Here is a 23349-nt window from a genome sequence, read left to right as displayed (position 1 = left end):
CACAGAGTTGAACCTGCCTTTTGATAGAGTAGTTTGGAGACAGCCTTTTTGTAAAATCTGCAAGCGGATATTTGGAGCGATTTGAGACCTATGCTGCACAAAGAAATATCTCCACATAAACCCTAGAGAGAAGCATCCTCAGAAACTCATTTGTCATTTGGGGATCGAACTCACAGAGTTGAACCTTCCTTTTCATAGAGCAGTTCTGCAACACTCTTGTTGTGGAAACTGCAAGTGGATATTTGGTGCGATTGCTGTATCTAGTGGAAAAGCAAATACATTCAGATGAAAACTAGATAGAACCGTTCTCAGAAACTTCTTTGTGATGTGTGCATTCTACTCAGAGAGTTGAAGTTTCCTTTTGATATAGTTGTTTTGAGACACTCTTTCAGTAGAATATGCAAGTGGATATTTGGAGTGCTAACAGGCCAACACTGGAAAAAGAAATATCTTCACATAAAAAGTAGACGGAAGCATTCTCAGAAACTTCCCTGTGCTTTATGCATTCAAGTCACAGAGCGGATCCTTCCCTTTGAAAGCGCAGTTTTGAAACACTCTTTTTGTAGAATTTGCTAGAGGATGTTTGGAGTGATTTGAGGCCTATGCTGGAAAACGAAATAGCTTCCCATAAAAACTAGACAGAAGCATTCTCAGAAACTTCTTTGTGCTGTGTGCATTCAACTCACAGACTTGAACCTTCATTTTGAAAAAGCAGTTTTGAAACACTCTTTTTGTAGAATCTGCAAGTGGATATTTGGAGTGTTTTGAGACCTTTGCTGGGAAATGAAATATCTTCACGTGAAAATTACACAGAAGCATTCTCAGAAACTTCTTTGTGATGTGTGCATTCAACTCACAGAGTTGAACCTGCCTTTTGATAGAGCAGTTTGGAAACAGCCTTTTTGTAAAATCTGCAAGTGGATATTGGAGCGATTTGAGGCCTATTCTGCCAAAGGAAATATCTTCACAGAAACCCGCGACAAAAGCATTCTCAGGAACATCTGTGTGATGAGTGCATTCAACTCACGGACTTGAACCTTCCTTTTGATAGAACAGTTTTGAAACACTCCTTTTGTAGAATCTGCAAGTGTTTATATGGAGCGCTTTGAGGCCTATGATGGAAAAGGAAATATCTTCACATTAAAACGTGACAGAAGCATTCTCAGAAACTTCTGGGTGATGACTGCATTCAACTCACACACTTGAACTTTCCTTTTGATAGAGCAGTTTTGAAACACTCTTTTAGTAGCATCTGTAAATGGATATTTGAAGGGCTTTTATGCCAGTGCTGGAAAACAAAATATCATCACAAAAACTAGGCAGAAGCATTCTCAGAAACTTCTTCCTGATGAGTGCATTCAACTCACAGACTTGAACGTTCCTTTTGATAGAACAGTTTTGAAACACTCCTTTTGCAGGATTTGCAACTGTTTATTTGGAGCGCTTTGAGGCCTATGTTGGAAAAGGAAATATCTTCACATAAAAACTAGACAGAAGCATTCTCAGAAACTTCTTTGTGATGAGTGCATTCAACTCACAGACTTTAACATTCCTTTTGAAAGAGCAGTTTTGAAAACACTCTTTTTGTAGAATCTGCAAGTGGATATTTTGAGGGTTTTGAGGCCTTTGCTGGGAAATGAAATATCGTCACCTGAAAAGTAGATAGAAGCATTCTCAGAAACTTCTTTGTGATGTGCGCATTCAACTCACAGAGTTGTAGCTTCCTTTTGATAAAGCTGTTTTGAAACACACTTTCAGTAGAATCTGCAAGTGGACATTTGGAGTGTTAAGAGGCCAACACTGGAAAAGGAAATATCTTCACATGAAAACTAGACGGAAGCATTCTCAGAAACTCCCTGTGCTTTATGCATTCATGTCACGGAGAGGTACCTTCCTTTTGAAAGCGCAGTTTTGAAATCCTCTTTTTGTAGAATTTGCTAGTGGATGTTTGGAGCGATTAGAGGCCTATGCTGGAAATCGAAATATCTTCCCATAAAAACTAGACAGAAGCATACTCAGAACCTTCTTTGTGGTGAGTGCAATCAACTCACAGACTTGAACCTTCATTTTGAAAGAGCAGTTTTAAAACACTCTTTTTGTAGAATCTGCAAGTGGATATTTTGAGCGTTTTGAGGCCTTTGCTGGGAAATGAAATACCTTCACCTGAAAACTACACAGAAGCATTCTCAGAGACTTCTTTGTGATGTGTGCATTCAACTCACAGAGTTGAACCTGACTTTTGATAGAGCAGTTTTGAAACAGCCTTTTTGTAAATCTGCAAGTGGATATTTGGAGCGATTTCAGGCCTATGCTGCAAAAAGAAATATCTTCACAGAAACCCTAGACAGAAGCATTCTCAAGAACTTCTGTTTGATGAGTGCTTTCAACTCATGGACTTGAACCTTCCTTTTGATAGAATAGCTTTGAAACACTCCTTTTGTAGAATCTGCAAGTGTTTATTTGGAGCGCTTTGAGGCCTAGGATGGAAAAGCAAATATCTTCACATTAAAAACTGGACAGAAGCATTCTCAGAAACTTCTGTGTGATGAGTGCATTCAACTCACACACTTGAACTTTCCTTTTGATAGAGCAGTTTTGAAAGACTCTTTTAGTTACACCTGTAAGTGGATATTTGGAGGGCATTTATGCCAATGCTGGAAAACGAAATATCATCACAGAAAAACTAGGCAGAAGCATTCTCAGAAACTTCTTCATGATGAGTGCATTCAACTCACAGAGTTGAACCTTCCTTTTGATAGAAGAGTTTGGAAACACTCCTTTTGTAGGATCTACAACTGTTTATTTGGAGCGCTTTGAGGCCTATGTTGGAAAAGGAAATATCTTCGCATAAAAACTAGAGAGAAGCATTCTCAGAAACTTCCCTGTGCGTTCTGCATTCAGCTCACATAGCTGAACCTTCCTTTTGATAGAACAGTTTTGAAAAACCCTTTTCATAGAATCTGCAAGTTGACATTTGGAAGGCTTTGAGTCCTCAGCTGGAAAAGGAAATATCTTCACATAAAAGCTGGATAGAAGCATTCTCAGAAACTTCTTTGTGATGAGTGCATTCAACTCACAGACTTTAACATTCGTTTTGAAAGAGCAGTTTTGAAAACTCTCCTTTTGTAGAATCTGCAAGTGGATATTTTGAGAGTTCTGAGGCCTTTGCTGGGAAATGAAATATCTTCACATGAAAACTAGACAGAAGCATTCTCAGAAACTTCTTTGTGATGTGCGCATTCAACTCACAGAGTTGTAGCTTCCTTTTGATACAGCTGTTTTGAAAAACTCTTTCAGTAGGATCTGCAAGTGGATATTTGGAGTGTTAAGAGGACAACAGTGGAAAAGGAAATATCTTCACATAAAAACTAGATGGAAGCATTCTCAGAAACTCCCTGTGCTTTATGCATTCATGTCACAGAGAGGTACCTTCCTTTTGAAAGCGCAGTTTTGAAATCCTCTTTTTGTAGGATTTGCTAGTGGATGTTTGGAGCGATTAGAGGCCTATGCTGGAAATCGAAATATCTTCCCATAAAAACTAGACAGAAGCATACTCAGAACCTTCTTTGTGGTGAGTGCAATCAACTCACAGACTTGAACCTTCATTTTGAAAGAGCAGTTTTAAAACACTCTTTTTGTAGAATCTGCAAGTGGATATTTTGAGCGTTTTGAGGCCTTTGCTGGGAAATGAAATACCTTCACCTGAAAACTACACAGAAGCATTCTCAGAAACTTCTTTGTGTTGCGTGCATTCAACTCACAGAGTTGAACCTGCATTTTGATAGAGCAGTTTGGAAACAGCCTTTTTGTAAAATCTGGAAGTGGATAAATGGATCGATTTGTGGCCTATGCTGCAAAAGGAAATATCTTCACAGAAACCCTAGAAAGAAGCATTCTCAGGAACTTCTGTGTGATGTCTGCATTCAACTCACGGACTTGAACCTTCCTTTTGATAGAGCAGTTTTGAAACACTCCATTTGTAGAATCTGCAAGTGTTTATTTGGAGCGCTTTGAGGCCTATGATGGAAAAGGAAATATCTTCACATAAAAACGAGACAGAAGCATTCTCAGAAACTTCTGTGTGATGAGTGCATTCAACTCACACACTTGAACTTTCCTTTTGATAGAGCAGTTTTGAAACACTCTTTTAGTAGCATCTGTAAGTGGATGTTTGGAGGGTGTTTATGCCAATGATGGAAAACGAAATATCGTCACATAAAAACTAGGCAGAAGCATTCTCAGAAACTTCTTCATACTGAGTGCATTCAACTCACAGAGTTGAACGTTCCTTTTGATAGAACGGTTTTGAAACACTCCTTTTGTAGGATCTGCAACTGTTTAGTTGGAGCGCTTTGATGTCTATGTTGGAAAAGGAAATATTTTCACATAAAAACTAGACAGAAGCATTCTCAGAAACTTCCCTGTGCTTTCTACATTCAATGAACATAGCTGAACCTTCCTTTTGATAGAACAGTTTTGAAAATCTCTTTTCGTAGAATCTGCAAGTCGACATTTGGAACGCTTCGAGGCCTATGCTGGAAAAGGAAATATCTTCACATAAAAACTAGATAGAAGCATTCGCAGAAACTTCTTTGTGATGTGCACATTCAACTCACAGAGTTGAAGATTCTTTTTGATATAGCTGTTTTGAAACACCCTTTTAGTAGAATCTTCAAGTGGATATTTGGAGTGTTAAGAGGCCAACACTGGAAAAGGAAATATCGTCACATAAAAACTAGATGGAAGCATTCTGAGAAACTTCCCTGTGCTTTATGCATTCAAGACACAGAGAGGAACCTTCCTTATGAAAGCGCAGTTGTGAAACACTCTTTTTGTAGAATTTGCTAGTGGATGTTTGGAGCGATTTGAGGCCTATGCTGGAAAACGAAATATCTTCCCATAAAAACAAGACAGAAACATTCTCAGAAACTTCTCTGTGCTGTGTGCATTCAACTCACAGAGTTGAACCTGCCTTTTGATAGAGTAGTTTGGAGACAGCCTTTTTGTAAAATCTGCAAGCGGATATTTGGAGCGATTTGAGACCTATGCTGCACAAAGAAATATCTCCACATAAACCCTAGAGAGAAGCATCCTCAGAAACTCATTTGTCATTTGGGGATCGAACTCACAGAGTTGAACCTTCCTTTTCATAGAGCAGTTCTGCAACACTCTTGTTGTGGAAACTGCAAGTGGATATTTGGTGCGATTGCTGTATCTAGTGGAAAAGCAAATACATTCAGATGAAAACTAGATAGAACCGTTCTCAGAAACTTCTTTGTGATGTGTGCATTCTACTCAGAGAGTTGAAGTTTCCTTTTGATATAGTTGTTTTGAGACACTCTTTCAGTAGAATATGCAAGTGGATATTTGGAGTGCTAACAGGCCAACACTGGAAAAAGAAATATCTTCACATAAAAAGTAGACGGAAGCATTCTCAGAAACTTCCCTGTGCTTTATGCATTCAAGTCACAGAGCGGATCCTTCCCTTTGAAAGCGCAGTTTTGAAACACTCTTTTTGTAGAATTTGCTAGAGGATGTTTGGAGTGATTTGAGGCCTATGCTGGAAAACGAAATAGCTTCCCATAAAAACTAGACAGAAGCATTCTCAGAAACTTCTTTCTGCTGTGTGCATTCAACTCACAGACTTGAACCTTCATTTTGAAAAAGCAGTTTTGAAACACTCTTTTTGTAGAATCTGCAAGTGGATATTTGGAGTGTTTTGAGACCTTTGCTGGGAAATGAAATATCTTCACGTGAAAATTACACAGAAGCATTCTCAGAAACTTCTTTGTGATGTGTGCATTCAACTCACAGAGTTGAACCTGCCTTTTGATAGAGCAGTTTGGAAACAGCCTTTTTGTAAAATCTGCAAGTGGATATTGGAGCGATTTGAGGCCTATTCTGCCAAAGGAAATATCTTCACAGAAACCCGCGACAAAAGCATTCTCAGGAACATCTGTGTGATGAGTGCATTCAACTCACGGACTTGAACCTTCCTTTTGATAGAACAGTTTTGAAACACTCCTTTTGTAGAATCTGCAAGTGTTTATATGGAGCGCTTTGAGGCCTATGATGGAAAAGGAAATATCTTCACATTAAAACGTGACAGAAGCATTCTCAGAAACTTCTGGGTGATGACTGCATTCAACTCACACACTTGAACTTTCCTTTTGATAGAGCAGTTTTGAAACACTCTTTTAGTAGCATCTGTAAACGGATATTTGAAGGGCTTTTATGCCAGTGCTGGAAAACAAAATATCATCACAAAAACTAGGCAGAAGCATTCTCAGAAACTTCTTCCTGATGAGTGCATTCAACTCACAGACTTGAACGTTCCTTTTGATAGAACAGTTTTGAAACACTCCTTTTGCAGGATTTGCAACTGTTTATTTGGAGCGCTTTGAGGCCTATGTTGGAAAAGGAAATATCTTCACATAAAAACTAGACAGAAGCATTCTCAGAAACTTCTTTGTGATGAGTGCATTCAACTCACAGACTTTAACATTCCTTTTGAAAGAGCAGTTTTGAAAACACTGTTTGTGTAGAATCTGCAAGTGGATATTTTGAGCGTTTTGAGGCCTTTGCTGGGAAATGAAATATCGTCACCTGAAAAGTAGATAGAAGCATTCTCAGAAACTTCTTTGTGATGTGCGCATTCAACTCACAGAGTTGTAGCTTCCTTTTGATAAAGCTGTTTTGAAACACACTTTCAGTAGAATCTGCAAGTGGACATTTGGAGTGTTAAGAGGCCAACACTGGAAAAGGAAATATCTTCACATGAAAACTAGACGGAAGCATTCTCAGAAACTCCCTGTGCTTTATGCATTCATGTCACGGAGAGGTACCTTCCTTTTGAAAGCGCAGTTTTGAAATCCTCTTTTTGTAGAATTTGCTAGTGGATGTTTGGAGCGATTTGAGGCCTATGCTGGAAATCGAAATATCTTCCCATAAAAACTAGACAGAAGCATTCTCATAAACTTCTTTGTGATGAGTGTAATCAACTCACAGACTTGAACCTTCATTTTGAAAGAGCAATTTTGAAACACTCTTTTTGTAGAATCTGCAAGTGGATATTTGGAACATTTTGAGGCCTTTGCTGGGAAATGAAATATCTTCACCTGAAAACTACACAGAAGCATTCTCAGAGACTTCTTTGTGATGTGTGCATTCAACTCACAGAGTTGAACCTGACTTTTGATAGAGCAGTTTTGAAACAGCCTTTTTGTAAATCTGCAAGTGGATATTTGGAGCGATTTCAGGCCTATGCTGCAAAAAGAAATATCTTCACAGAAACCCTAGACAGAAGCATTCTCAAGAACTTCTGTTTGATGAGTGCTTTCAACTCATGGACTTGAACCTTCCTTTTGATAGAATAGCTTTGAAACACTCCTTTTGTAGAATCTGCAAGTGTTTATTTGGAGCGCTTTGAGGCCTAGGATGGAAAAGCAAATATCTTCACATTAAAAACTGGACAGAAGCATTCTCAGAAACTTCTGTGTGATGAGTGCATTCAACTCACACACTTGAACTTTCCTTTTGATAGAGCAGTTTTGAAAGACTCTTTTAGTAACACCTGTAAGTGGATATTTGGAGGGCATTTATGCCAATGCTGGAAAACGAAATATCATCACAGAAAAACTAGGCAGAAGCATTCTCAGAAACTTCTTCATGATGAGTGCATTCAACTCACAGAGTTGAACCTTCCTTTTGATAGAAGAGTTTGGAAACACTCCTTTTGTAGGATCTGCAACTGTTTCTTTGGAGCGCTTTGAGGCCTATGTTGGAAAAGGAAATATCTTCGCATAAAAACTAGAGAGAAGCATTCTCAGAAACTTCCCTGTGCGTTCTGCATTCAGCTCACATAGCTGAACATTCCTTTTGATAGAACAGTTTTGAAAAACCCTTTTCATAGAATCTGCAAGTTGACATTTGGAACGCTTTGAGTCCTAAGCTGGAAAAGGATATATCTTCACATAAAAGCTGGATAGAAGCATTCTCAGAAACTTCTTTGTGACGTGCGCATTCAACTCACAGAGTTGAAGCTTCCCTTTGATATAACTGTTTTGAAACACTCTTTTAGTAGGATCTTCAAATGGATATTTGGAGTGATATGAGGCCAACGCTGGAAAAGGAAATATCTTCACATAAAAACTAGATGGAAGCATTCTCAGAAACTTCCCTGCGCTTTTTGCATTCAAGTCTCAGAGAGGAAACTTCCTTTTGAAAGCCCAGATTTGAAACACTTTTTGTACAATTTGCTAGGGGATGCTTGGAGCGATTTGAGGCCTATGCTGGAAAACGAAATATCTTCCCATAAAAATTAGACAGAAGCATTCTCAGAAACTTCTTTGTGCTGTGTGCATTCAACTTACAGAGTTGAAACTGCCTTTTGAGAGAGAAGCTTGGAAACAGCCTTTATGTAAAATCTGCAAGTGGATATTTGGAGCGATTTGAGACCTATGCTGCAAAAAGAAATGTCTCCAACTAAACCCTAGACAGAAGCATTCTGAGAAACTTCTTTGTCATTTGCGGATAGAACTCACAGAGTTGAACTTTCCTTTTCATAGAGCAGTTCTGCAATACTCTTGTTGTGGGAACGTCAAGTGGATATTTGGTGCGATTGCTTCATCTACTGAAAAAGGAAATACATTCAGATGAAAACCAGATAGAACCATTCTCAGAAACTTCTTTGTGATGTGTGCATTCTACTCATGGAGTTGAACCTTCCTTTTGACAGAAGAGTTTTGAAACCCTCTTTTTGTGGAGTCTGCAAGAGGATATTTGGAGGGCTTTGTAGCCTATGCTGGAAAGGGAAACATCTTCACATAAAAACTAGATAGAAGCATTCTCAGAAACTTCTTTGTGATGTGCGCATTCAACTCACAGGGATGAAGCTTCCTTTTGATATAGCTGTTTTGAAACACTCTTTCAGTAGGATCTGCAACTGGATATTGGGAGTGCTAAGAGGCCAACACTGGAAAAGGAAATATCTTCACATAAAAACGAGACAAAAACATTCTCAGAAACTTCTGTGTGATGAGTGCATTCAACTCCCACACTTGAACTTTCCTTTTGATGAAGCAGTTTTGAAACACTCTTTTAGTAGCATCTGTAAGTCGATATTTGGAGGGCTTTTATGCCAATGATGGAAAACGAAATATCATCACAGAAAAACTAGGCAGAAGCATTCTCAGAAACTTCTTCGTGATGAGTGCATTCTACTCACAGAGTTGAACGTTCCTTTTGATAGAACAGTTTTGAAGCACTCCTTTTGTAGGGTCTGAAACTGTTTATTAGGAGTGCTTTGAGGCCTATGTTGGAAAAGGAAATATCTTCACATAAAAACTAGACAGAAGCATTCTCAGAGACTTCCCTGTGCTTTCTGCATTCAACCCACATAGTTGAACTTCTTTTTGATAGAACAGTTTTGAAAATCTCTTTTCGTAGAATCTGCAAGTCAACATTTGGAACGCTTCGAGGCCTATGCTGGAAAAGGAAATATCTTCCCATAAAAACTAGATAGAAGCATTCTCAGAAACTCCTTTGTGATGTGCGGATTCAACTCACAGAGCTGAAGCTTCCTTTTGAGATAGCTGTTTGGAAACACTCTTTTAGTAGAATCTTCAAGTGGATATTTGGAGTGTTAAGGGGCCAACATTGGAAAAGGAAATATCTTCACATAAAAACTAGACGGAAGCATTCTCAGAAACTTCCCTGTGCGTTATGCATTCAAGTCACAGAGAGGAACCTTCCTTTTGAAAATGCAGTTTTGAAACACTCTTTTTGTAGAATTTGCTAGGGGATGTTTTGAGAGATTTGAGGCCTATGCTGGAAAACGAAATAACTTCCCATAAAATCTAGACAGAGGCATTCTCAGAAAATCCTTTGTGCTGTGTGCATTCAACTCAGAGGGTTGAACCTGCCTTTTGATAGAGTAGTTTGGAGACAGCCATTTTGTAAAATCTGCAAATGGATATTTGGAGCGATTTGAGACCTATGCTGCAAAAAGAATTATCTCCACATAAACCCTAGACAGAAGCATTCTCAGAATCTAGTTTGTCATTTGGGGATTGAACTCACAGAGTTGAACCTTCCTTTCCATAGAGCAGTTCTGCAACACTCTTGTTGCGGAGACTGCATGTGGATATTTTGTGCCATTGTGGCATCTAGTGGAAAAGGAAATACATTCAGATGAAAACTAGATAGAATCGTTCTGAGAAACTTCTTTGTGATGTGTGCATTCTACTCACAGAGTTGAACCTTCCTTTTGATAGAACGGTTTTGAAACACTCTTTTTGTGGAGTCTGCAAGTGGATATTTGGAGCGCTTTGAAGCCTATGAAGGAAAAGGAAACATCTTCACCTAAGAACTAGACAGAAGCATTTTCAGAAACTTCTTTGTGACGTGCGCATTCAACTCACAGAGTTGAAGCTTTCTTTTGATATAGCTGTTTTGAAACACTGTTTCTGTAGAATCTGCAAGTGGATACTTGGAGTGCTAGGAGGCCAACACTGGAAAAGGAAATATCTTCACATAAAAACTAGACAGAAGCATTCACAGAAACTTCCCTGTGCTTTCTGCATTCAACCCACATAGTTGAACCTTCCTTTTGATAGAACAGTTTTGAAAATCTCTTTTCGTAGAATCTGCAAGTTGACATTTGGAACGCTTTGAGGCCTATCCTGGAAAAGGAAATATCTTCACATAAAAACTAGATAGAAGCATTCTCAGAAACTTCTTTGTGATGTGCGCATTCAACTCACAGAGTTGATATAACTGTTTTGAAACACTCTTTTAGTAGAATCTTCAAGTGGATATTTGGAGTGTTAAGAGGCCAACACTAGAAAAGGAAATATCTTCACATAAAAACTAGAGGGAAGCATTCTCAGAAAGTTCCCTGTGCGTTATGCATTCAAGTCACAGGGAGGAATCTTCCTTTTGAAAGCGCTATTTTGAAACACTCTTTTTGTAGAATTTGCTAGGGGATGTTTGGAGAGATTTGAGGCCTATGCTGGAAAACGAAATCTCTTCCCCTAAAAACTAGACAGAAGCATTCTCAGAAACTTCTTTGTGCTGTGTGCATTCAACTCACAGAGTTGAACCTGCCTTTTGATAGAGTAGTTTGGAGACAGCCTTTTTGTAAAATCTGCAAGTGGATATTTGGAGCGATTTGAGAACTATGCTGCAAAAAGAAATATCTCCACATAAACCCTAGACAGCAGCATTCTCAGAAACTTCTTTGTCATTTGCGGATTGAACTCACAGAGTTGAAACTTCCTTTTCATAGAGCAGTTCTGCAACACTCTTATTGTGGAAACTGCAAGTGGATATTTTATGCGATTGCGGCATCTAGTGGAAAAGGAAATACATTCAGATGAAAACTAGATAGAACCGTTCTCAGAAAGTTCTTTGTGCTGTGTGCATTCGGCTCACAGACTAACTATTCTTTTGAAAGACTAGTTTTGAAAACACTCTTTTTGTAGAATCGGCAAGTGGATATTTTGAGCGTTTTGAGGCCTTTTTTGGGAAATGAAATATCTTCACCTGAAAACTACACAGACGCATTCTCAGAAATTTCTTTGTGATATGCGCATCCTACTCACAGTGTTGAACCTTCCTCTTGATAGATCAGTTTTGAAACACTCTTTTTGTGGAGTCTGCAAGTGGATATTTGGAGCGATTTGTAGCCTCTGCTGGAAAAGGAAACATCTCCACATAAAAACTAGATAGAAGCATTCTCAGAAACTTCTTTGTGATGTGCGCATTCAACTCAGAGAGTTCAAGCTTCCTTTTGATATAGCAGTTTTGAAACACTCTTTCAGTAGAATATGCAAGTGGATATTTGGAGGGCTAAGAGGCCAACAATGGAAAAGGAAATATCTTCACATAAAAACTAGATGGAAGCTTTCTCAGAAACTTCCCTGTGCTTTATGCATTCAAGTCACAGAGAGGAACCTTCCTTTTGAAAGCGCAATTTTGAAACACTCTTTTTGTAGAATTTGCTAGTGTGTGTTTGGAGCGATTTGAGGCCTATGCTGGAAAACGAAATATCTTCCCATAAAAACTAGAGAGAAGCATTCTCAGAAACTTCCTTGGATGAGCGCATTCAACTCACACACATGAACCTTCATTTTGAAAGAGCAGTTTTGAAACACTCTTTTTGTAGAATCTGCAAGTGGATATTTTGAGCGTTTTGAGGTCTTTGCTGGGAAATGAAATATCTTCACCTGAAAACTGCACAGAAGCATTCTCAGAAACTTCTTTGTGATGTGTGCATTCAACTCACAGAGTTGAGCCTGTCTTTTGATAGAGCAGTTTGGAAACAGCGTTTTGTAAAATCTGCAAGTGGATATTTGGAGCGACTTGAGGCCTATTCTGCAAAAGGAAATATCTTCACAGAAACCCTAGATAGAAGCATTCTCAGGAACTACTGTGTGATGAGTGCATTCAACTTACGGACATGAACCTTCCTTTTGATAGAACAGTTTTGAAACACTCCTTTTGTAGGATTTGCAAGTGTTTATTTGGAGCGCTTTGAGTCCTATGATGGAAAAGGAAATATCTTCCCCTAAAAACGAGATAGAAGCATTCTCAGAACCTTCTCTGTGATGAGTGCATTCAACTCACACACTTGAACTTTCCTTTTGATAGAGCAGTTTTGCAACACTCTTTTAGTAACACCTGTAAGTGGATATTTGGAGGGCATTTATGCCAATGCTGGAAAACGAAATATCATCACAGAAAAACTAGGCAGAAGCATTCTCAGAAACTTCTTCGTGATGAGTGCATTCAACTCACAGAGTTCAACCTTCCTTTTGATAGAAGAGTTTTGAAACACTCCTTTTGTAGGATCTGCAACTGTTTCTTTGGAGCGCTTTGGGGCCTATGTTGGAAAAGGAAATATCTTCGCATAAAAACTAGAGAGAAGCATTCTCAGAAACTTCCCTGTGCGTTCTGCATTCAGCTCACATAGCTGAACCTTCCTTTTGATAGAACAGTTTTGAAAAACCCTTTTCATAGAATCTGCAAGTTGACATTTGGAACGCTTTGAGTCCTAAGCTGGAAAAGGATATATCTTCACATAAAAGCTGGATAGAAGCATTCTCAGAAACTTCTTTGTGACGTGTGCATTCAACTCACAGAGTTGAAGCTTCCCTTTGATATAACTGTTTTGAAACACTCTTTTAGTAGGATCTTCAAGTGGATATTTGGAGTGATATGAGGCCAACGCTGGAAAAGGAAATATCTTCACATAAAAACTAGATGGAAGCATTCTCAGAAACTTCCCTGCGCTTTTTGCATTCAAGTCTCAGAGAGGAAACTTCCTTTTAAAAGCCCAGATTTGAAACACCTTTTGTACAATTTGCTAGGGGATGCTTGGAGCGATTTGAGGCCTATGCTGGAAAACGAAATATCTTCCCATAAAAATTAGACAGAAGCATTCTCAGAAACTTCTTTGTGCTGTGTGCATTCAACTTACAGAGTTGAAACTGCCTTTTGAGAGAGAAGCTTGGAAACAGCCTTTATGTAAAATCTGCAAGTGGATATTTGGAGCGATTTGAGACCTATGCTGCAAAAAGAAATGTCTCCAACTAAACCCTAGACAGAAGCATTCTGAGAAACTTCTTTGTCATTTGTGGATTGAACTCACAGAGTTGAACTTTCCTTTTCATAGAGCAGTTCTGCAATACTCTTGTTGTGGGAACGGCAAGTGGATATTTGGTGCGATTGCTTCATCTAGTGAAAACGGAAATACATTCAGATGAAAACTAGATAGAACCATTCTCAGAAACTTCTTTGTGATGTGTGCATTCTACTCATGGAGTTGTACCTTCCTTTTGACAGAACAGTTTTGAAACCCTCTTTTTGTGGAGTCTGCAAGAGGATATTTGGAGGGCTTTGTAGCCTAGGCTGGAAAGGGAAACATCTTCACATAAAAACTAGATAGAAGCATTCTCAGAAACTTCTTTGTGATGTGCGCATTCAACTCACAGGGTTGAAGCTTCCTTTTGATATAGCTGTTTTGAAACACTCTTTCAGTAGGATCTGCAACTGGATATTGGGAGTGCTAAGAGGCCAACACTGGAAAAGGAAATATCTTCACATAAAAACGAGACAAAAACATTCTCAGAAACTTCTGTGTGATGAGTGCATTCAACTCCCACACTTGAACTTTCCTTTTGATGAAGCAGTTTTGAAACACTCTTTTAGTAGCATCTGTAAGTCGATATTTGGAGGGCTTTTATGCCAATGATGGAAAACGAAATATCATCACAGAAAAACTAGGCAGAAGCATTCTCAGAAACTTCTTCGTGATGAGTGCATTCTACTCACAGAGTTGAACGTTCCTTTTGATAGAACAGTTTTGAAGCACTCCTTTTGTAGGGTCTGAAACTGTTTATTAGGAGTGCTTTGAGGCCTATGTTGGAAAAGGAAATATCTTCACATAAAAACTAGACAGAAGCATTCTCAGAGACTTCCCTGTGCTTTCTGCATTCAACCCACATAGTTGAACTTCTTTTTGATAGAACAGTTTTGAAAATCTCTTTTCGTAGAATCTGCAAGTCAACATTTGGAACGCTTCGAGGCCTATGCTGGAAAAGGAAATATCTTCCCATAAAAACTAGATAGAAGCATTCTCAGAAACTCCTTTGTGATGTGCGGATTCAACTCACAGAGCTGAAGCTTCCTTTTGAGATAGCTGTTTGGAAACACTCTTTTAGTAGAATCTTCAAGTGGATATTTGGAGTGTTAAGGGGCCAACATTGGAAAAGGAAATATCTTCACATAAAAACTAGACGGAAGCATTCTCAGAAACTTCCCTGTGCGTTATGCATTCAAGTCACAGAGAGGAACCTTCCTTTTGAAAATGCAGTTTTGAAACACTCTTTTTGTAGAATTTGCTAGGGGATGTTTTGAGAGATTTGAGGCCTATGCTGGAAAACGAAATAACTTCCCATAAAATCTAGACAGAGGCATTCTCAGAAAATCCTTTGTGCTGTGTGCATTTAACTCAGAGGGTTGAACCTGCCTTTTGATAGAGTAGTTTGGAGACAGCCATTTTGTAAAATCTGCAAATGGATATTTGGAGCGATTTGAGACCTATGCTGCAAAAAGAATTATCTCCACATAAACCCTAGACAGAAGCATTCTCAGAATCTAGTTTGTCATTTGGGGATTGAACTCACAGAGTTGAACCTTCCTTTCCATAGAGCAGTTCTGCAACACTCTTGTTGCGGAGACTGCATGTGGATATTTGGTGCCATTGTGGCATCTAGTGGAAAAGGAAATACATTCAGATGAAAACTAGATAGAATCGTTCTGAGAAACTTCTTTGTGATGTGTGCATTCTACTCACAGAGTTGAACCTTCCTTTTGATAGAACGGTTTTGAAACACTCTTTTTGTGGAGTCTGCAAGTGGATATTTGGAGCGCTTTGAAGCCTATGAAGGAAAAGGAAACATCTTCACCTAAGAACTAGACAGAAGCATTTTCAGAAACTTCTTTGTGATGTGCGCATTCAACTCACAGAGTTGAAGCTTTCTTTTGATATAGCTGTTTTGAAACACTGTTTCTGTAGAATCTGCACGTGGATACTTGGAGTGCTAGGAGGCCAACACTGGAAAAGGAAATATCTTCACATAAAAACTAGACAGAAGCATTCACAGAAACTTCCCTGTGCTTTCTGCATTCAACCCACATAGTTGAACCTTCCTTTTGATAGAACAGTTTTGAAAATCTCTTTTCGTAGAATCTGCAAGTTGACATTTGGAACGCTTTGAGGCCTATCCTGGAAAAGGAAATATCTTCACATAAAAACTAGATAGAAGCATTCTCAGAAACTTCTTTGTGATGTGCGCATTCAACTCACAGAGTTGATATAACTGTTTTGAAACACTCTTTTAGTAGAATCTTCAAGTGGATATTTGGAGTGTTAAGAGGCCAACACTAGAAAAGGAAATATCTTCACATAAAAACTAGAGGGAAGCATTCTCAGAAAGTTCCCTGTGCGTTATGCATTCAAGTCACAGGGAGGAATCTTCCTTTTGAAAGCGCTATTTTGAAACACTCTTTTTGTAGAATTTGCTAGGGGATGTTTGGAGAGATTTGAGGCCTATGCTGGAAAACGAAATCTCTTCCCCTAAAAACTAGACAGAAGCATTCTCAGAAACTTCTTTGTGCTGTGTGCATTCAACTCACAGAGTTGAACCTGCCTTTTGATAGAGTAGTTTGGAGACAGCCTTTTTGTAAAATCTGCAAGTGGATATTTGGAGCGATTTGAGAACTATGCTGCAAAAAGAAATATCTCCACATAAACCCTAGACAGCAGCATTCTCAGAAACTTCTTTGTCATTTGCGGATTGAACTCACAGAGTTGAAACTTCCTTTTCATAGAGCAGTTCTGCAACACTCTTATTGTGGAAACTGCAAGTGGATATTTTATGCGATTGCGGCATCTAGTGGAAAAGGAAATACATTCAGATGAAAACTAGATAGAACCGTTCTCAGAAAGTTCTTTGTGCTGTGTGCATTCGGCTCACAGACTAACTATTCTTTTGAAAGACTAGTTTTGAAAACACTCTTTTTGTAGAATCGGCAAGTGGATATTTTGAGCGTTTTGAGGCCTTTTTTGGGAAATGAAATATCTTCACCTGAAAACTACACAGACGCATTCTCAGAAATTTCTTTGTGATATGCGCATCCTACTCACAGTGTTGAACCTTCCTCTTGATAGATCAGTTTTGAAACACTCTTTTTGTGGAGTCTGCAAGTGGATATTTGGAGCGATTTGTAGCCTCTGCTGGAAAAGGAAACATCTCCACATAAAAACTAGATAGAAGCATTCTCAGAAACTTCTTTGTGATGTGCGCATTCAACTCAGAGAGTTCAAGCTTCCTTTTGATATAGCAGTTTTGAAACACTCTTTCAGTAGAATATGCAAGTGGATATTTGGAGGGCTAAGAGGCCAACAATGGAAAAGGAAATATCTTCACATAAAAACTAGATGGAAGCTTTCTCAGAAACTTCCCTGTGCTTTATGCATTCAAGTCACAGAGAGGAACCTTCCTTTTGAAAGCGCAATTTTGAAACACTCTTTTTGTAGAATTTGCTAGTGTGTGTTTGGAGCGATTTGAGGCCTATGCTGGAAAACGAAATATCTTCCCATAAAAACTAGAGAGAAGCATTCTCAGAAACTTCCTTGGATGAGCGCATTCAACTCACACACATGAACCTTCATTTTGAAAGAGCAGTTTTGAAACACTCTTTTTGTAGAATCTGCAAGTGGATATTTTGAGCGTTTTGAGGTCTTTGCTGGGAAATGAAATATCTTCACCTGAAAACTGCACAGAAGCATTCTCAGAAACTTCTTTGTGATGTGTGCATTCAACTCACAGAGTTGAGCCTGTCTTTTGATAGAGCAGTTTGGAAACAGCGTTTTGTAAAATCTGCAAGTGGATATTTGGAGCGACTTGAGGCCTATTCTGCAAAAGGAAATATCTTCACAGAAACCCTAGATAGAAGCATTCTCAGGAACTACTGTGTGATGAGTGCATTCAACTTACGGACATGAACCTTCCTTTTGATAGAACAGTTTTGAAACACTCCTTTTGTAGGATTTGCAAGTGTTTATTTGGAGCGCTTTGAGTCCTATGATGGAAAAGGAAATATCTTCCCCTAAAAACGAGATAGAAGCATTCTCAGAACCTTCTCTGTGATGAGTGCATTCAACTCACACACTTGAACTTTCCTTTTGATAGAGCAGTTTTGCAACACTCTTTTAGTAACACCTGTAAGTGGATATTTGGAGGGCATTTATGCCAATGCTGGAAAACGAAATATCATCACAGAAAAACTAGGCAGAAGCATTCTCAGAAACTTCTTCGTGATGAGTGCATTCAACTCACAGAGTTCAACCTTCCTTTTGATAGAAGAGTTTTGAAACACTCCTTTTGTAGGATCTGCAACTGTTTCTTTGGAGCGCTTTGGGGCCTATGTTGGAAAAGGAAATATCTTCGCATAAAAACTAGAGAGAAGCATTCTCAGAAACTTCCCTGTGCGTTCTGCATTCAGCTCACATAGCTGAACCTTCCTTTTGATAGAACAGTTTTGAAAAACCCTTTTCATAGAATCTGCAAGTTGACATTTGGAACGCTTTGAGTCCTAAGCTGGAAAAGGATATATCTTCACATAAAAGCTGGATAGAAGCATTCTCAGAAACTTCTTTGTGACGTGTGCATTCAACTCACAGAGTTGAAGCTTCCCTTTGATATAACTGTTTTGAAACACTCTTTTAGTAGGATCTTCAAGTGGATATTTGGAGTGATATGAGGCCAACGCTGGAAAAGGAAATATCTTCACATAAAAACTAGATGGAAGCATTCTCAGAAACTTCCCTGCGCTTTTTGCATTCAAGTCTCAGAGAGGAAACTTCCTTTTAAAAGCCCAGATTTGAAACACCTTTTGTACAATTTGCTAGGGGATGCTTGGAGCGATTTGAGGCCTATGCTGGAAAACGAAATATCTTCCCATAAAAATTAGACAGAAGCATTCTCAGAAACTTCTTTGTGCTGTGTGCATTCAACTTACAGAGTTGAAACTGCCTTTTGAGAGAGAAGCTTGGAAACAGCCTTTATGTAAAATCTGCAAGTGGATATTTGGAGCGATTTGAGACCTATGCTGCAAAAAGAAATGTCTCCAACTAAACCCTAGACAGAAGCATTCTGAGAAACTTCTTTGTCATTTGTGGATTGAACTCACAGAGTTGAACTTTCCTTTTCATAGAGCAGTTCTGCAATACTCTTGTTGTGGGAACGGCAAGTGGATATTTGGTGCGATTGCTTCATCTAGTGAAAACGGAAATACATTCAGATGAAAACTAGATAGAACCATTCTCAGAAACTTCTTTGTGATGTGTGCATTCTACTCATGGAGTTGTACCTTCCTTTTGACAGAACAGTTTTGAAACCCTCTTTTTGTGGAGTCTGCAAGAGGATATTTGGAGGGCTTTGTAGCCTAGGCTGGAAAGGGAAACATCTTCACATAAAAACTAGATAGAAGCATTCTCAGAAACTTCTTTGTGATGTGCGCATTCAACTCACAGGGTTGAAGCTTCCTTTTGATATAGCTGTTTTGAAACACTCTTTCAGTAGGATCTGCAACTGGATATTGGGAGTGCTAAGAGGCCAACACTGGAAAAGGAAATATCTTCACATAAAAACGAGACAAAAACATTCTCAGAAACTTCTGTGTGATGAGTGCATTCAACTCCCACACTTGAACTTTCCTTTTGATGAAGCAGTTTTGAAACACTCTTTTAGTAGCATCTGTAAGTCGATATTTGGAGGGCTTTTATGCCAATGATGGAAAACGAAATATCATCACAGAAAAACTAGGCAGAAGCATTCTCAGAAACTTCTTCGTGATGAGTGCATTCTACTCACAGAGTTGAACGTTCCTTTTGATAGAACAGTTTTGAAGCACTCCTTTTGTAGGGTCTGAAACTGTTTATTAGGAGTGCTTTGAGGCCTATGTTGGAAAAGGAAATATCTTCACATAAAAACTAGACAGAAGCATTCTCAGAGACTTCCCTGTGCTTTCTGCATTCAACCCACATAGTTGAACTTCTTTTTGATAGAACAGTTTTGAAAATCTCTTTTCGTAGAATCTGCAAGTCAACATTTGGAACGCTTCGAGGCCTATGCTGGAAAAGGAAATATCTTCCCATAAAAACTAGATAGAAGCATTCTCAGAAACTCCTTTGTGATGTGCGGATTCAACTCACAGAGCTGAAGCTTCCTTTTGAGATAGCTGTTTGGAAACACTCTTTTAGTAGAATCTTCAAGTGGATATTTGGAGTGTTAAGGGGCCAACATTGGAAAAGGAAATATCTTCACATAAAAACTAGACGGAAGCATTCTCAGAAACTTCCCTGTGCGTTATGCATTCAAGTCACAGAGAGGAACCTTCCTTTTGAAAATGCAGTTTTGAAACACTCTTTTTGTAGAATTTGCTAGGGGATGTTTTGAGAGATTTGAGGCCTATGCTGGAAAACGAAATAACTTCCCATAAAATCTAGACAGAGGCATTTTCAGAAAATCCTTTGTGCTATGTGCATTTAACTCAGAGGGTTGAACCTGCCTTTTGATAGAGTAGTTTGGAGACAGCCATTTTGTAAAATCTGCAAATGGATATTTGGAGCGATTTGAGACCTATGCTGCAAAAAGAATTATCTCCACATAAACCCTAGACAGAAGCATTCTCAGAATCTAGTTTGTCATTTGGGGATTGAACTCACAGAGTTGAACCTTCCTTTCCATAGAGCAGTTCTGCAACACTCTTGTTGCGGAGACTGCATGTGGATATTTGGTGCCATTGTGGCATCTAGTGGAAAAGGAAATACATTCAGATGAAAACTAGATAGAATCGTTCTGAGAAACTTCTTTGTGATGTGTGCATTCTACTCACAGAGTTGAACCTTCCTTTTGATAGAACGGTTTTGAAACACTCTTTTTGTGGAGTCTGCAAGTGGATATTTGGAGCGCTTTGAAGCCTATGAAGGAAAAGGAAACATCTTCACCTAAGAACTAGACAGAAGCATTTTCAGAAACTTCTTTGTGATGTGCGCATTCAACTCACAGAGTTGAAGCTTTCTTTTGATATAGCTGTTTTGAAACACTGTTTCTGTAGAATCTGCAAGTGGATACTTGGAGTGCTAGGAGGCCAACACTGGAAAAGGAAATATCTTCACATAAAAACTAGACAGAAGCATTCACAGAAACTTCCCTGTGCTTTCTGCATTCAACCCACATAGTTGAACCTTCCTTTTGATAGAACAGTTTTGAAAATCTCTTTTCGTAGAATCTGCAAGTTGACATTTGGAACGCTTTGAGGCCTATCCTGGAAAAGGAAATATCTTCACATAAAAACTAGATAGAAGCATTCTCAGAAACTTCTTTGTGATGTGCGCATTCAACTCACAGAGTTGATATAACTGTTTTGAAACACTCTTTTAGTAGAATCTTCAAGTGGATATTTGGAGTGTTAAGAGGCCAACACTAGAAAAGGAAATATCTTCACATAAAAACTAGAGGGAAGCATTCTCAGAAAGTTCCCTGTGCGTTATGCATTCAAGTCACAGGGAGGAATCTTCCTTTTGAAAGCGCTATTTTGAAACACTCTTTTTGTAGAATTTGCTAGGGGATGTTTGGAGAGATTTGAGGCCTATGCTGGAAAACGAAATCTCTTCCCCTAAAAACTAGACAGAAGCATTCTCAGAAACTTCTTTGTGCTGTGTGCATTCAACTCACAGAGTTGAACCTGCCTTTTGATAGAGTAGTTTGGAGACAGCCTTTTTGTAAAATCTGCAAGTGGATATTTGGAGCGATTTGAGAACTATGCTGCAAAAAGAAATATCTCCACATAAACCCTAGACAGCAGCATTCTCAGAAACTTCTTTGTCATTTGCGGATTGAACTCACAGAGTTGAAACTTCCTTTTCATAGAGCAGTTCTGCAACACTCTTATTGTGGAAACTGCAAGTGGATATTTTATGCGATTGCGGCATCTAGTGGAAAAGGAAATACATTCAGATGAAAACTAGATAGAACCGTTCTCAGAAAGTTCTTTGTGCTGTGTGCATTCGGCTCACAGACTAACTATTCTTTTGAAAGACTAGTTTTGAAAACACTCTTTTTGTAGAATCGGCAAGTGGATATTTTGAGCGTTTTGAGGCCTTTTTTGGGAAATGAAATATCTTCACCTGAAAACTACACAGACGCATTCTCAGAAATTTCTTTGTGATATGCGCATCCTACTCACAGTGTTGAACCTTCCTCTTGATAGATCAGTTTTGAAACACTCTTTTTGTGGAGTCTGCAAGTGGATATTTGGAGCGATTTGTAGCCTCTGCTGGAAAAGGAAACATCTCCACATAAAAACTAGATAGAAGCATTCTCAGAAACTTCTTTGTGATGTGCGCATTCAACTCAGAGAGTTCAAGCTTCCTTTTGATATAGCAGTTTTGAAACACTCTTTCAGTAGAATATGCAAGTGGATATTTGGAGGGCTAAGAGGCCAACAATGGAAAAGGAAATATCTTCACATAAAAACTAGATGGAAGCTTTCTCAGAAACTTCCCTGTGCTTTATGCATTCAAGTCACAGAGAGGAACCTTCCTTTTGAAAGAGCAATTTTGAAACACTCTTTTTGTAGAATTTGCTAGTGTGTGTTTGGAGCGATTTGAGGCCTATGCTGGAAAACGAAATATCTTCCCATAAAAACTAGAGAGAAGCATTCTCAGAAACTTCCTTGGATGAGCGCATTCAACTCACACACATGAACCTTCATTTTGAAAGAGCAGTTTTGAAACACTCTTTTTGTAGAATCTGCAAGTGGATATTTTGAGCGTTTTGAGGTCTTTGCTGGGAAATGAAATATCTTCACCTGAAAACTGCACAGAAGCATTCTCAGAAACTTCTTTGTGATGTGTGCATTCAACTCACAGAGTTGAGCCTGTCTTTTGATAGAGCAGTTTGGAAACAGCGTTTTGTAAAATCTGCAAGTGGATATTTGGAGCGACTTGAGGCCTATTCTGCAAAAGGAAATATCTTCACAGAAACCCTAGATAGAAGCATTCTCAGGAACTACTGTGTGATGAGTGCATTCAACTTACGGACATGAACCTTCCTTTTGATAGAACAGTTTTGAAACACTCCTTTTGTAGGATTTGCAAGTGTTTATTTGGAGCGCTTTGAGTCCTATGATGGAAAAGGAAATATCTTCCCCTAAAAACGAGATAGAAGCATTCTCAGAACCTTCTCTGTGATGAGTGCATTCAACTCACACACTTGAACTTTCCTTTTGATAGAGCAGTTTTGCAACACTCTTTTAGTAACACCTGTAAGTGGATATTTGGAGGGCATTTATGCCAATGCTGGAAAACGAAATATCATCACAGAAAAACTAGGCAGAAGCATTCTCAGAAACTTCTTCGTGATGAGTGCATTCAACTCACAGAGTTCAACCTTCCTTTTGATAGAAGAGTTTTGAAACACTCCTTTTGTAGGATCTGCAACTGTTTCTTTGGAGCGCTTTGGGGCCTATGTTGGAAAAGGAAATATCTTCGCATAAAAACTAGAGAGAAGCATTCTCAGAAACTTCCCTGTGCGTTCTGCATTCAGCTCACATAGCTGAACCTTCCTTTTGATAGAACAGTTTTGAAAAACCCTTTTCATAGAATCTGCAAGTTGACATTTGGAACGCTTTGAGTCCTAAGCTGGAAAAGGATATATCTTCACATAAAAGCTGGATAGAAGCATTCTCAGAAACTTCTTTGTGACGTGTGCATTC

Source organism: Pongo abelii, chromosome 9, assembly GCF_028885655.2.
Source record: "Pongo abelii isolate AG06213 chromosome 9, NHGRI_mPonAbe1-v2.0_pri, whole genome shotgun sequence".
Taxonomy (NCBI): domain Eukaryota; kingdom Metazoa; phylum Chordata; class Mammalia; order Primates; family Hominidae; genus Pongo; species Pongo abelii.
The sequence above is the reverse complement of the archived record's forward strand: the minus strand, read 5'-3'. Positions refer to the sequence as shown.